Below are 11,497 nucleotides of genomic sequence, written 5' to 3' on the forward strand. Positions count from 1 at the left end.
AAGATAATATAATAATTTTATTGAAGGAAAACTAAAAATAAACTTATATTTCATTCATATTATGCCATTATCATCTGGGCTTGGAAAATTATGCACATCTATGTCCATAATATCATACATGTGAAATGTACAACCCAATGATAGCATGGTTTGTAATAGGGGCCCATAAAACCAAAGTCTTAGAGGAAAATTCATATGACCACTCATGGTCATAAAATTGTCTTTAGGTATATGGACTCACTTATGCACAAATATTTTTCTGTGGACTATTATAGTAACTGAATATCTTATTTTTATATCTCTTATACCTTTGTAATGCCTAAGCTTTAGTATCTTACATGGAGATACTATCAGGGAGACCTATATATAGTTTAGTTAGCTAACAGATTAACCTCCTATCCTTTTATGATAAAAGAAAAAACGTCTTTTAGAAATAAGATGTTTAAAAAGAACAAAGGACAGATCAGTTTTAATGGTGAAATAGGAAAGTGTTAGCATTTTATGGAGTTGTTAAGCCTAGGCAGAAACCCAATATTATATATTAGCTAACAATGAAAGTTTAGTAGCATAAAGGACCTGGGTTGGGAAGATACAGAAAAGAAGCATAGGTATAGTTCTAAAATTTCATATTTTTTCTGGGGCTATCTTAATTGCAAAAGAAGATATTCATTTAAACTTCTTTCAATCTTCAGATTAGAAGGAAAAGACCATACCTGTTTTTTCAAACAATTTTCCTTCTCATTGCTTCTATGCAGACTAATTTATATACTCATAGTATTTTACATTTCAACCCAAAGTCACTGGCTAGTTCTTATCTAGGAATCATGATGGAACACAGGTAATAGTCCTGATATTAAATTGTTCACATCAATGTATGAGGAAAAAATAAGTGAAGCATTTCAACATTAGGATGAAGAGTTTTGAGGACTCAAGCCAGTAGAGATCACATATGGATGTGATGAAGGGAGTATCATGCAGATTTTGGTGAAGGTGTGATATTTAGATATGTCTTCATGGATTACACCACAATCTACTGAGACTAGAAATGTATTATAATGCTCTAAAAATTATTGGGAATTATAAACATTCTAATATGTTGACAAATTTTCAAAGATCTTAGTATAATTAAATTTGATGAGAGTTCCAATAGATGAATTGATAGATTCTTAATTTTAATTTATTTATGAGAGAGAGTGAGTATGGGCACACCATGATCAACATATGTAAATCAATAAATATAACTTGTCACATGAATGGACTCAAGGACACAAATCACATGATCATCTCAATTGATACAGAAAAAGACCTGTGACAAAACACAATACTCCTCCATAATAAAATCTAAGTCCTAGAAAGGCTAGAGATGAAACGAATATATCTCAGAAGAATATAGTTCACAAACCTAAAAACAATAACCTTGTAGACAATATCATGTTAAATGGAGAAAAGTGAAAGCATTCCCATTAAGATTAGGCAAAAATCAAGGGTGTCCACTCTCTCGAATCTTATTCCTTGCAGTATCAGCTAAAGCAATAAGACAAGATAATGAAATTAAAAAAGGGATACCAATAGGAAAGGATGAAGTTAAGGTGTCCTTATTAGAAGGCTTCATGCTTCTACATATAAAAGACCCTGAATATCCTACCAGAACTCTACCAGAGCTATTGTATACTTTTAGCAAATTTGCAGAATTCAAAATTAATGTACAAAACTCAGTATTTTTGTATGTAATGACAAACATATTTAAAAACAAGTCAGTAAAATAATCCCATCCATATTATCTCACAAGATGTAATATATCTAACCAAGGAAGTAAAAAACCTCTGGAATGAATAATAAAATGCTGAAGAAATAAATAAAATACTGAGGGAGTCACCAGAATACATAAATGCCTCCATGATCATGGATGGAAAGAATTAATACTGTGAAAATGAACAATTCCAATAAAAATTTCAGAACTAATCACATATATACAAAAATTCTTAAGATTCATTTGGATAAACAAAAGAACTTGGATAGCAAAATGAATACTGAGGGAAAATATATGATGGGGGTATCACCATACTTAAATTCAAGCAGTGTTAAGACTACAGTCACAAAACACCATGATGCTAGGAAAAAAGGTAATATATAAATTAATGGAAAAGAATACAAAGCCCTTGCAAACTGTACATTTGGCCAGCCAGGCCAAATGAGCTAACTGGTGCAATAGTGACATGTCTCTTATTGGGGAAAACAACAGCCCTCTAATTTCACTGGAGGCCTGCTCCACAGGAAGGAATACATCCCTTGCTACTAAAAACTTACAACAGGGGTAGTTATGAGCCCTAGAGGTATAAGGTCTGCTGATGTCTGGCTAAATGTATATGCTATGCTCACCAAACTTCCCAGAAACCACTTCTGTTAATGTTCCTAAACATATATTAATGCTACTCTCACTTTTGGTTAGAGAAGCTTCTCTTTTCGGATGGCAGTGACCTTAGGATGACTCAGAAGGTACCATTGTGCTGATAAGAAGTGACAAAGGAGTTCTCAGCACTGATGTATCTCTATCACACCTTCCAAGGCTCAGGGTCCATTGTGGAAGAGTTGGCAGAAAGAAGGTAAGAGGTAAAGGAATGATAGGACTACCTCCAACGTGCTCTTCCAGACACAAAATAGCCTGGATATCCATGACTTCACAGTGCCTGACACTACCCACAAAAGACTGTTATAACAGGAAGAAAAGATTATGACATCAAAATAAAAGACTGATTGAGAGGGGGAGGAGATGTGATGGATACTGGAGTTTCAAAGGGGAAATTGGAGGAAAGGAGGGAGTTACCATGGGATTTTGTTTATAATTTTGAAAGTTGTCAATAAAAAAATTAAAAAGGCTACTTAAAATAAACAAAGAATAGAAAGCCTTTACATTGTCTGTCCACAGCTATGGCTACCTGAATTTTGAGAAAATTGCCAAAAATATCCACTGAAGAAAAGACAGTGTCTTTAACAAATGGTGCTGGAAAAACTGGGTACACACATAAAAACTAGATCCTTATATCTCACTCACCAAGAAACTCAACTCCAAATGAATGAAATTCATAAATGTGTGACTTGAAACACAGAAATCCCTAGAAGAAAAAAGTATAAGAACTCTTCAAGATATATGAATGGGCAAGAAATTTCTGAATTGGACTCCAGTTGTCCAGGAAATAAGGTCAGAAATAAGCCAGTGGGACTTCATTGAATTAAACAGCTCCTGTCTAGCAGAGGAAATTGTTAACTAAGTAAACTGACCACCTACAAAAAGGTTAGAAAATATTTGGCAGCTATGCATCTGATAGTAGATCAATATCTATGATAAACAAAGAATTAGAAAATTAAGTACCAAAATATACAGCTTAATCCATAAAAGAAGGGCTTAAAAACTGAACAGAAAATTCAGAATTCAAAGAAAAAGTAAAATTGACTAATAAATATTTTTGTGCATTTATTTGAGAAAAAAAGAATGGGTTCACCAGAGCCTGTTGCTACTACAAATGAACTCCAGACACATGTGCCACCATGTGCATCTGGCATATGTTAGTACTGTGGAATTGAACCTAGGTCCTTCGGCTTCAAAGGCAAGTGCCTTAACTGCTAAGCAATCTCTCCATCTCCAACTAATAAATATTTTTAAAAGTGTACAATATCTTTAGACCTCAGGACAATGCAAGTTAATACTATTTTGAGAGTACATATCATCCTCAGATTACCTTATGTCAAGAAGACAATAAATAATGACTTGAGGGGCTGAGGAAAGAGGAATTCTTCATTGATGATGATACTGTAAACCCTCATTCACTGTTGGTGGGAATGTAGCCACTATTGAAATCCATGTGGAGGATTCTCAAGAAGTTAAAAGCAGAAATAGCCATTGTACCTGGCTATTTAACTTCTGGGCATATGCCAAAATTCTGACCATACTACAGAGACACTTGTTAATCCATGTTTATTGCTGCAGTCTTCGCAATAGCAAGGAAATGGGTTTAGAGAAGATGTCCATCAATGGAGAATGGATAATGCACAAGACCTGCACAGTATTGGGCCCATTAACATGTTATAGTGGCTGGTAGAGGAAGGCAAAAAATATGGTATGCAAATAGAAGAGAGGGGCTGGAGACATGGCTTAGTGGTTAGACACTGCTTGCAAAGCTTGGTGGTCCTGTTTCAATTTCCCAGTACCCATGTAAAGTCAGATGTACAAAGCGGCCCATAATCTGTAATTCATTTGCTGTGGAAGGAGGCCCTGGTGTACATCTCTCTTTCTCTCTCTCTGTCTGTCTCTCTTTCAAATAAATAAATAATATATGTAGTTGGAAAGAAGGGGTTCAGTGGATGTAGAGGGGACAAAAGGAAGAAATGGAAAGGGATTTAGATAAAAATACATTATATACCTGTATGAAAACTGTCAGTTAAAAAAGGAAAAGTAGTCATTGCATTCTTTCCACCTAAATTTGTCTTTGCAAGTGCTGATTTGACTAACTGTGAGGAAAGGCTGGGTAATTAGCCCAGTTCTCATGCCCATAAGAATATGAATAGTTACAACAAAGCTCTACTTCTGGTAAAACAAATCAAAACAAATGCCATTGCATTGCTGAAAATGTATAGAATCTTGGGCTGGGGTTGGCTTAGCGGTTAAGGCATTTGCCTGCAAAGCCGAAGGACCTAGGTTCAATTTCCCAGGACCTATGTTAGCCAGTTGCACAAGGGGAACACATCTCTTTAGTTCCTTTGCAGTGGCTGGAAGCCCTAGTGGGCCCATTCTCTCTCCCTTCCTCTCTCTCCCTTTCTTTCTTACTTTAATAAATACATAAAATTTTAAAAAATATATCAAAGCTTGCAGGAAACACTTCAACAGTACTTCTTGTTGTTTCTAAGCGCTTCCTTCTAATTCTTATCCAGATGCATTCATAACCCTATTACCATTCAGCAATTTCTCATTTTGTGTATATTTGCTACTGTACTTTACTTTTTATATTTCTCCATATTATTTTTTATAGAAGAAGGGGGCCAAACTGACTCCATTTAAAAAAATAATCAAAGAAAATTCAAAAAAACAAAACAAAACAATGAAAGGAAAAAGAATGCCAAAATCATCCCTCTTCTGGGGGAACAGTTTCAGCAGGGCCCCTTTCTTGTGACCCAGGGGCAGCATAAAGTGGAACTTTTACTACTGTCCGTTTGATGTGCTGTCAATGCGCACAATGCAGTTCTTCACTGGGGTCTTGGTGAGGACTAGCTCGTTATTGGATCCATTGTAGATAACATCATTGATTCTCATTTGGCGAGTGCAACACTTGCAGCCCCAGAGGAAGTGGCTCACATTCAGTCTCAGGGCTTAGTACTTCTTATTGCCTCCTGGAACACAGACTGTGTGTATGCAGCGTGGGCCAATCTTAGTGTTGGTAGCAGGACGACCCAGCTCATGCTTCAGCTTCTTGTGGGAGTGCTTTCTCTTGCCCCGTCTTGGGTGCTTGTGGTAGTTGTCCCAAGGGATGCCCATTGCTTGGCACTGGTTGGAAAGAGACAGACAATAACATATTATCCAGCAATTAAATGAATAGTTTGGAGGGGCTGAGGATTCAGGACTGTGGCACAGCATTTCCATAGCATGTGTGAAATGCTGAGCTCAATTTCTGGCACCAAAATAAAATAAAATGATACAAAAAATAGCTATTAAGTCCTGAGATGAGTAGGGGGCCTTACATGCATCAATCTGGAATGGCTTATTACAGTATACCATAGTGCATTCTGAAAAAAAAGCCAAATTATAGTGACAGGAAAGAGATTAGTAGTTGCCAGGGTTGGGAGAGGGAAGGATGACAATAGGAGCATGGATGAATTTTAGGACAATTAGTCTATTCTTCATGATATTACTGAGGTGGATACATATGCATATGTGTTTCCCAAAACCTACAGAACAGAGAACACCAGTAATGGCCCCTAGTATAACTCTAGACTTTGGAAGATACTGATGTGTTAGGTTAGGTGGGCTTACATTCTGTGACATTCTGGTGCTGGCCACTGATAGCAAGAAAGGTGGTGCTTGTGTGGAGAGAAAGGTGATATGGGAACATGCTGAATTTTCCCCTCATTCTTACTGTGACCACCAAATTACTGTAAAAATAGTCTACTGAAAAATAGCTAGCTCCCTTGTCAAGATTTATTGAAATGTTTAGTGGAACAAGTGACTAGCATCAGGAACAGGATGTTTTTAAGTCACACTGGAGGGTCAAGTTTATATAGTAGAGCTTTAGGTATCTTAGACACTGCAAATGACTCCACTGATTTTTAACTCCTATCTAAATTTTGAGGGATGTCAGGAGAAGAAAGTAGAGGGGAAATAATAAAGCCCACAACTAAGGAAACTAAGGTTATATTTCTTAGATTCTATTTTTTTCCTTTAAGAAGCCCTCACCATATTAAACTTTCTGATTTAAAGTCTATTACTAATGACCGTTTTTCTCCCACCACACATTTAAAGGTGGGGAGACTATTACCAGGCCACATTGACTGACTAGGATCTACATTAGGAGAAAGTCCCACTGAGTTATTATTAATCTTGTATAGCATAGGAAAAATCCAAAACCTCTGCACAACCTGACCTTTTGTTTCCTATGTGCATTACTGTTGGCTGGTGCTCTGCTGCTGACTAGTCTGTACAGTCCTTTCTTTGAATTTAACACTGATGCACTGATACCATAAATTGTTTATCTATTTATAAATAAAAATGACATATTTAACTCCAGGATCTCATTGCCAGCGCAAGTGTGCCAAACTATCTGGCAAAGTATAAACTGAACTGGATTCCAGGGCTGTTGACAGTCCTGTATGGGTAGGTGGGCTAGGTACTTGGCTGAGCCTCTTTGTGTACTAGAGAATGGAAATTGCTGGGACATTCCATGTGTCTTTCTGAACCATGACTCTTCCTTTTCTCTCGCATAACTCAGAGTGGATTTGGAATAGTCAGAAATATTACTAAGAAAAAAAAAGGAAAAAAGAATCCGACACTGCATAAAAAGCAGGTCATATCTACACAGACTAGAGAAGGAAAAAAAAAAACAAAACAATTTTTATTTGTCCTTAAAGGATGTTCTTTCAAATTTACTCATTTTGGAAGTACTAGCATGCTCTGGAAGACTGGAGTTTACATTGGATGCTCCGTTTCTTCTTGTGCTAGTGACTTTTTCATGAAATTTGAACACAATAGAATACTGTATATGTTAGTGCCAATGGGTCACAAGATGAGAGTGCTGTTGAAGTGAGTTGTGAGGTAACCCTGTGTTACTGAACATGTAGGAGCATCTGGCCTTGACACTACCTCTAGTTCTGCCAATAATTAAGCACTTAAATTACAGGGCTTTTGTACTTAGTAGGTAAAGGCTTGAGGAAGGAGGCAAAGTTCTATCTCAGGAAGGTTCACTCTTAGTTTTCATAACTTAGAATTCTGTGATAATAAACTGGCATTCCAGGGTTCAGATTTGGAGGTCCTGCTTTGAATAGCCTTCCACATTCATTTCTGTTGGCTTCCTTAAGGGTTTACAAGAACACTGACTTTTTCCCTTTGCCTTGCACTACTTAGCAGAAGTAGAAACAAATTCCATGTGAGCTAACACTTTGTTGTTTCAAAATCACTACTGCATATATGATCTTCTCAGAAGGAAGTTATTATTCGCCAAATATTATAAATGAGAAAACTGTTTCAGGGAGACAAAATAAGCTTGGCCAAACCTTGAAGACCATCTTAGGCAGTCATGACCAGGTGGTTAGTATAATCTCAGGAATAGAAAAGACCTGGGTTTTAAAGCTCTGCCATTCATTCCTTGTGATCTTGGCCATTACCTAACCTCAGCTTCTGCATTTATACAAAGTAATCAATACTCAAAAAAATGTCTCAATATGATATGTGTGAAAACAAAGGATTATCTTCATATAAAATATGAAGTGATTTGCACAGTGCCAAACATAAAGTGAAGCCTTAAAATAATAATGACTATTATTAATGGTCCAGGAACTCAGCTTCTGCCAGGCACCTTCTCAGTTCTCCACCCTGGTCTAATGGCTATCAGCTATTAGTAATGTCAGGCACACATCTCCTCCCTGGCAGCCTCTCCATTTCCCACTATGGCTGTAGATGATCCATAATTAGTGACTGGGTGCACACAGCTTCTCTCCTGAACCTTCTCCTTTCCCCACAGTAGGTGGTTGAAGATGTGTCATTAGTAAATTCATAGCCAGAGTTTCTCACCAGAACCATCTCCATTCCTCACCCTAGACCACCAACCATTGGCAAGAAGTGAATCAGGGCACTCAGCTTCTCCCTATAACCCCCTCCAAAGCCCTGAGAGTTTGACATTTTGGCCATTAGATCTGGGGACTTGCATATGAGTTTGAGTTCAACTATAACTAAACTGAGGCCTTCCCAACTACCCTATGAAGGAAGCAGGACCAAGTATGTTCAAGACAATTTCAAACAGAATATAGCAGAGCAAAGACAATAGAACAGAGAAAAATATTAAGAACCATTCCAAATACATAATACAGCCGTGTCAGAAAGATTAGAGCAACATACTATTTCCACATGGGTATGTGTCAATGAAAAATAGCAACATGAAAAACTAGGCCAATATATTTTATTCAAGAACTACAAATTCCAAGGAAAAGATCCCTATGAGAGCTATTTGGAGGAGATACCAGACAAAAAACTAAAAAACAAAACAACAAAAAAAAAAAACATGGAGAACACAAATAAAACTGAGTTACAATAGGATACAAAAAGCTAGATGAAAGGAAGTCAAATAGGACATAAAAATGAAATTCAATAAATAAATAGAAATATTGATAGAAAATAAAACTTAAATGAAGCAGCTAATGAAAACTGGTAGGTCAAATACAAGCTCCAAGGAAAGCTTCACCAATAGTACAGATAAGCTGTATTACAGAGTATCAGTCCTTGAAGGAGGAATTGAATCAGTTAGTCAAAGGCAATGAAAAGCTCAAAACACATATGAATGGAACATGAGAAATATTTCAGATACCATGAAAAATACCAAAAGTTTAAAATACTCATAGGAGAAGAAGCATAATTTCATGTGCATAGAGCAGAAGACTTACTTTTTAAAGATGTGATAGTTCAATATTAATTATCCTTTGTAATAAAGGATTTCTGAGTGCTTTCAGCTTTTTGTATCATCAGGTCTAAGAGAAAATGGCAAGGAAGTTGGTTTCAACTCCTTGTCCCATGACATTTAGTTCCCCTTTATGTTTACTTTCTTCTTTTTAATTTTTGTTATTTGTTTATGCTATTTTTGCAAAGATTATAGTCGTTTATCCCTTCTTCCCCATTCCCACTTTCCCTGAGGGCTGTCCTCAGTAGGGTTGTTGGTGTTCACTGTTGGGTTATTTTTTAATTACACAAGAAAGTTTATCAAATCTAAGGAAAGGCTTAGAAAACACGAGATTTTTTAAAATTTTTTATTAATTAGTTTTGTATTCAGCAAATACAGTCAGTTTGATACCATTATTAGGCTCATCCATGACCTACCCCCTCCCCTTGGCCCCTCCTTGTTGAGGTATATGGATCATGCATTGTGGAGTTAGTGCACAGTTATGGGCAGGATAAATGTCTCTGCATATCATGTTCCAACATGTGGCTCTGACATTCTTTCTGCCCCCTCTTCAGCAAAATTTCTCTGAGCCATGTTGGGTTCATTTTTGCTCTGCTTCAGTGATGAGGTGTTGGGGGCCTCTGGGTCTCTGGCTCTCTGATTTGGTAGGAGTTGATTTTTCTCTGTGTTGATCTCCTTCCCCCTTGTGCTGGTACCCAGTTCACCAGGAAAACAGCACCCTTGCTTGTTTCACCAATTTTTCTTAGTTTCAGCCAGGGCCCTCTTGAGGTATGATGGGGTGACTCTCTTCTTAGGATCTGCATATACACTTGAGATTTTTGTCACTTGTTCTCATGAGATTATGCTTGGGGTAGCCTTGACCAACCTAGATAAGCCAGTATCCAGCCTATATGCTAGCAGACTGTGCCTTTCTGTACTCACATGCATGAGCCTAGTAAAGATTACCTGAACCTGACCCAGCTTAGCAGAACTACTCATATGAAATCAATAATTAAGTAATGCTATTTCATTTAGCCAAGCAGATTTGGCATTTTTGAAGCACAACATTATTTGAAAAAAGTAATGGGTACTGCTCCGGAGAAACATTTTAGTATCAGAAAATGAAGAATGTATTTACCTTACTTATTTGGGGTATGAACCTCATATGACAGTATTAGAAGTCTGATTATCAAACCTATCCATTGCTGGTTCACAATGCCCTGCTTGGAGACATTGCAGTATCTCTTCATGTTTCTAATCTTACTTCATGCTGTAGAAAGAAATGCTGTTTAAAATCACCCACTGGGAACCCGGGCTCTCATAGTCTGCATAACTTCCCCCTCTTCCTATCCTTTTCCCCTTTCCTATTTGAGATTTGGTGATGGAGAGTAGCAGTTTGCAAGTCTTAGGTGGTATTGTGAATGAGATCTTCAATTCTACATCTAAAATGTGTTGAGGTTAAGGAGAAGAGTCAGTCTGTAAAGTGTATGCTGTGTAAGCATGAGAACTTGAGTTTAGATCCCCCAAACCCTTGTCAAAATGGGCCATAGGGGTATGTGCTTATTATTCCAGCAATGGGGAGATGGCAGGAGGATGCCTGGCATTTGCTGGGTAGATAGTCTACTTGAATTGGTGAATTCCAGGTTCAGAGAGATCTAGTATCAAAAACAAACACACAAAGCCGGGCATGGTGGCGCATGTTTTTAATCCCAGCACTTGAGAGGCAGAGGTACGAGGATCACCATGAGTTCAAGGCCACCCTGAGACTCCATAGTGAATTCCAGGGCAGCCTGGGCTAGAGTGATACCCTACCTCAAAAAACCATAATAATAATAATAATAATAAAATAAATAACTAAACACACAAAAATATTTTTTTAAAAACTGAAAACCATGATGAGTAATTGAGGAAGATAGCTAGTATTAGCCTCTGGACCCTGCATACATAGAAATGCATGTACCCATGCACATAACTATGTATCTACATGCTAAAAATGTGTTAAAGGTAGATGCACTTTTCCAACACTCATAAGCAGGGAATAAATCTTTCATAAGGAGCAGCCTTCCTCTTGACAATGCATTTTGTAAAGGCTTCATCAACAACCCTCCTTACTGCCAAGAAGCTCTCTTTTCAGAAAGGACAAGTTGTCTTTTCTCAGCCTGATTCAAAAGCACTAAAGCAATAGATAGACACACCAAACATTCCATTTATGACTCTAGAGGCTTTTAAGGATTTTATTATGTGCTTCACAATCTGTTCCTAAATCTGTTCCTATGCAGTTTGCATTTACTAATTAATAGAATTAAGGACTACTGCATGGGCCACTAAAATGATGATGATGGACTAAAACCCATTACAATGGCCAC

The sequence above is a fragment of the Jaculus jaculus genome, chromosome 1 (assembly GCF_020740685.1).
Source record: "Jaculus jaculus isolate mJacJac1 chromosome 1, mJacJac1.mat.Y.cur, whole genome shotgun sequence".
Taxonomy (NCBI): Eukaryota; Metazoa; Chordata; class Mammalia; order Rodentia; family Dipodidae; genus Jaculus; species Jaculus jaculus.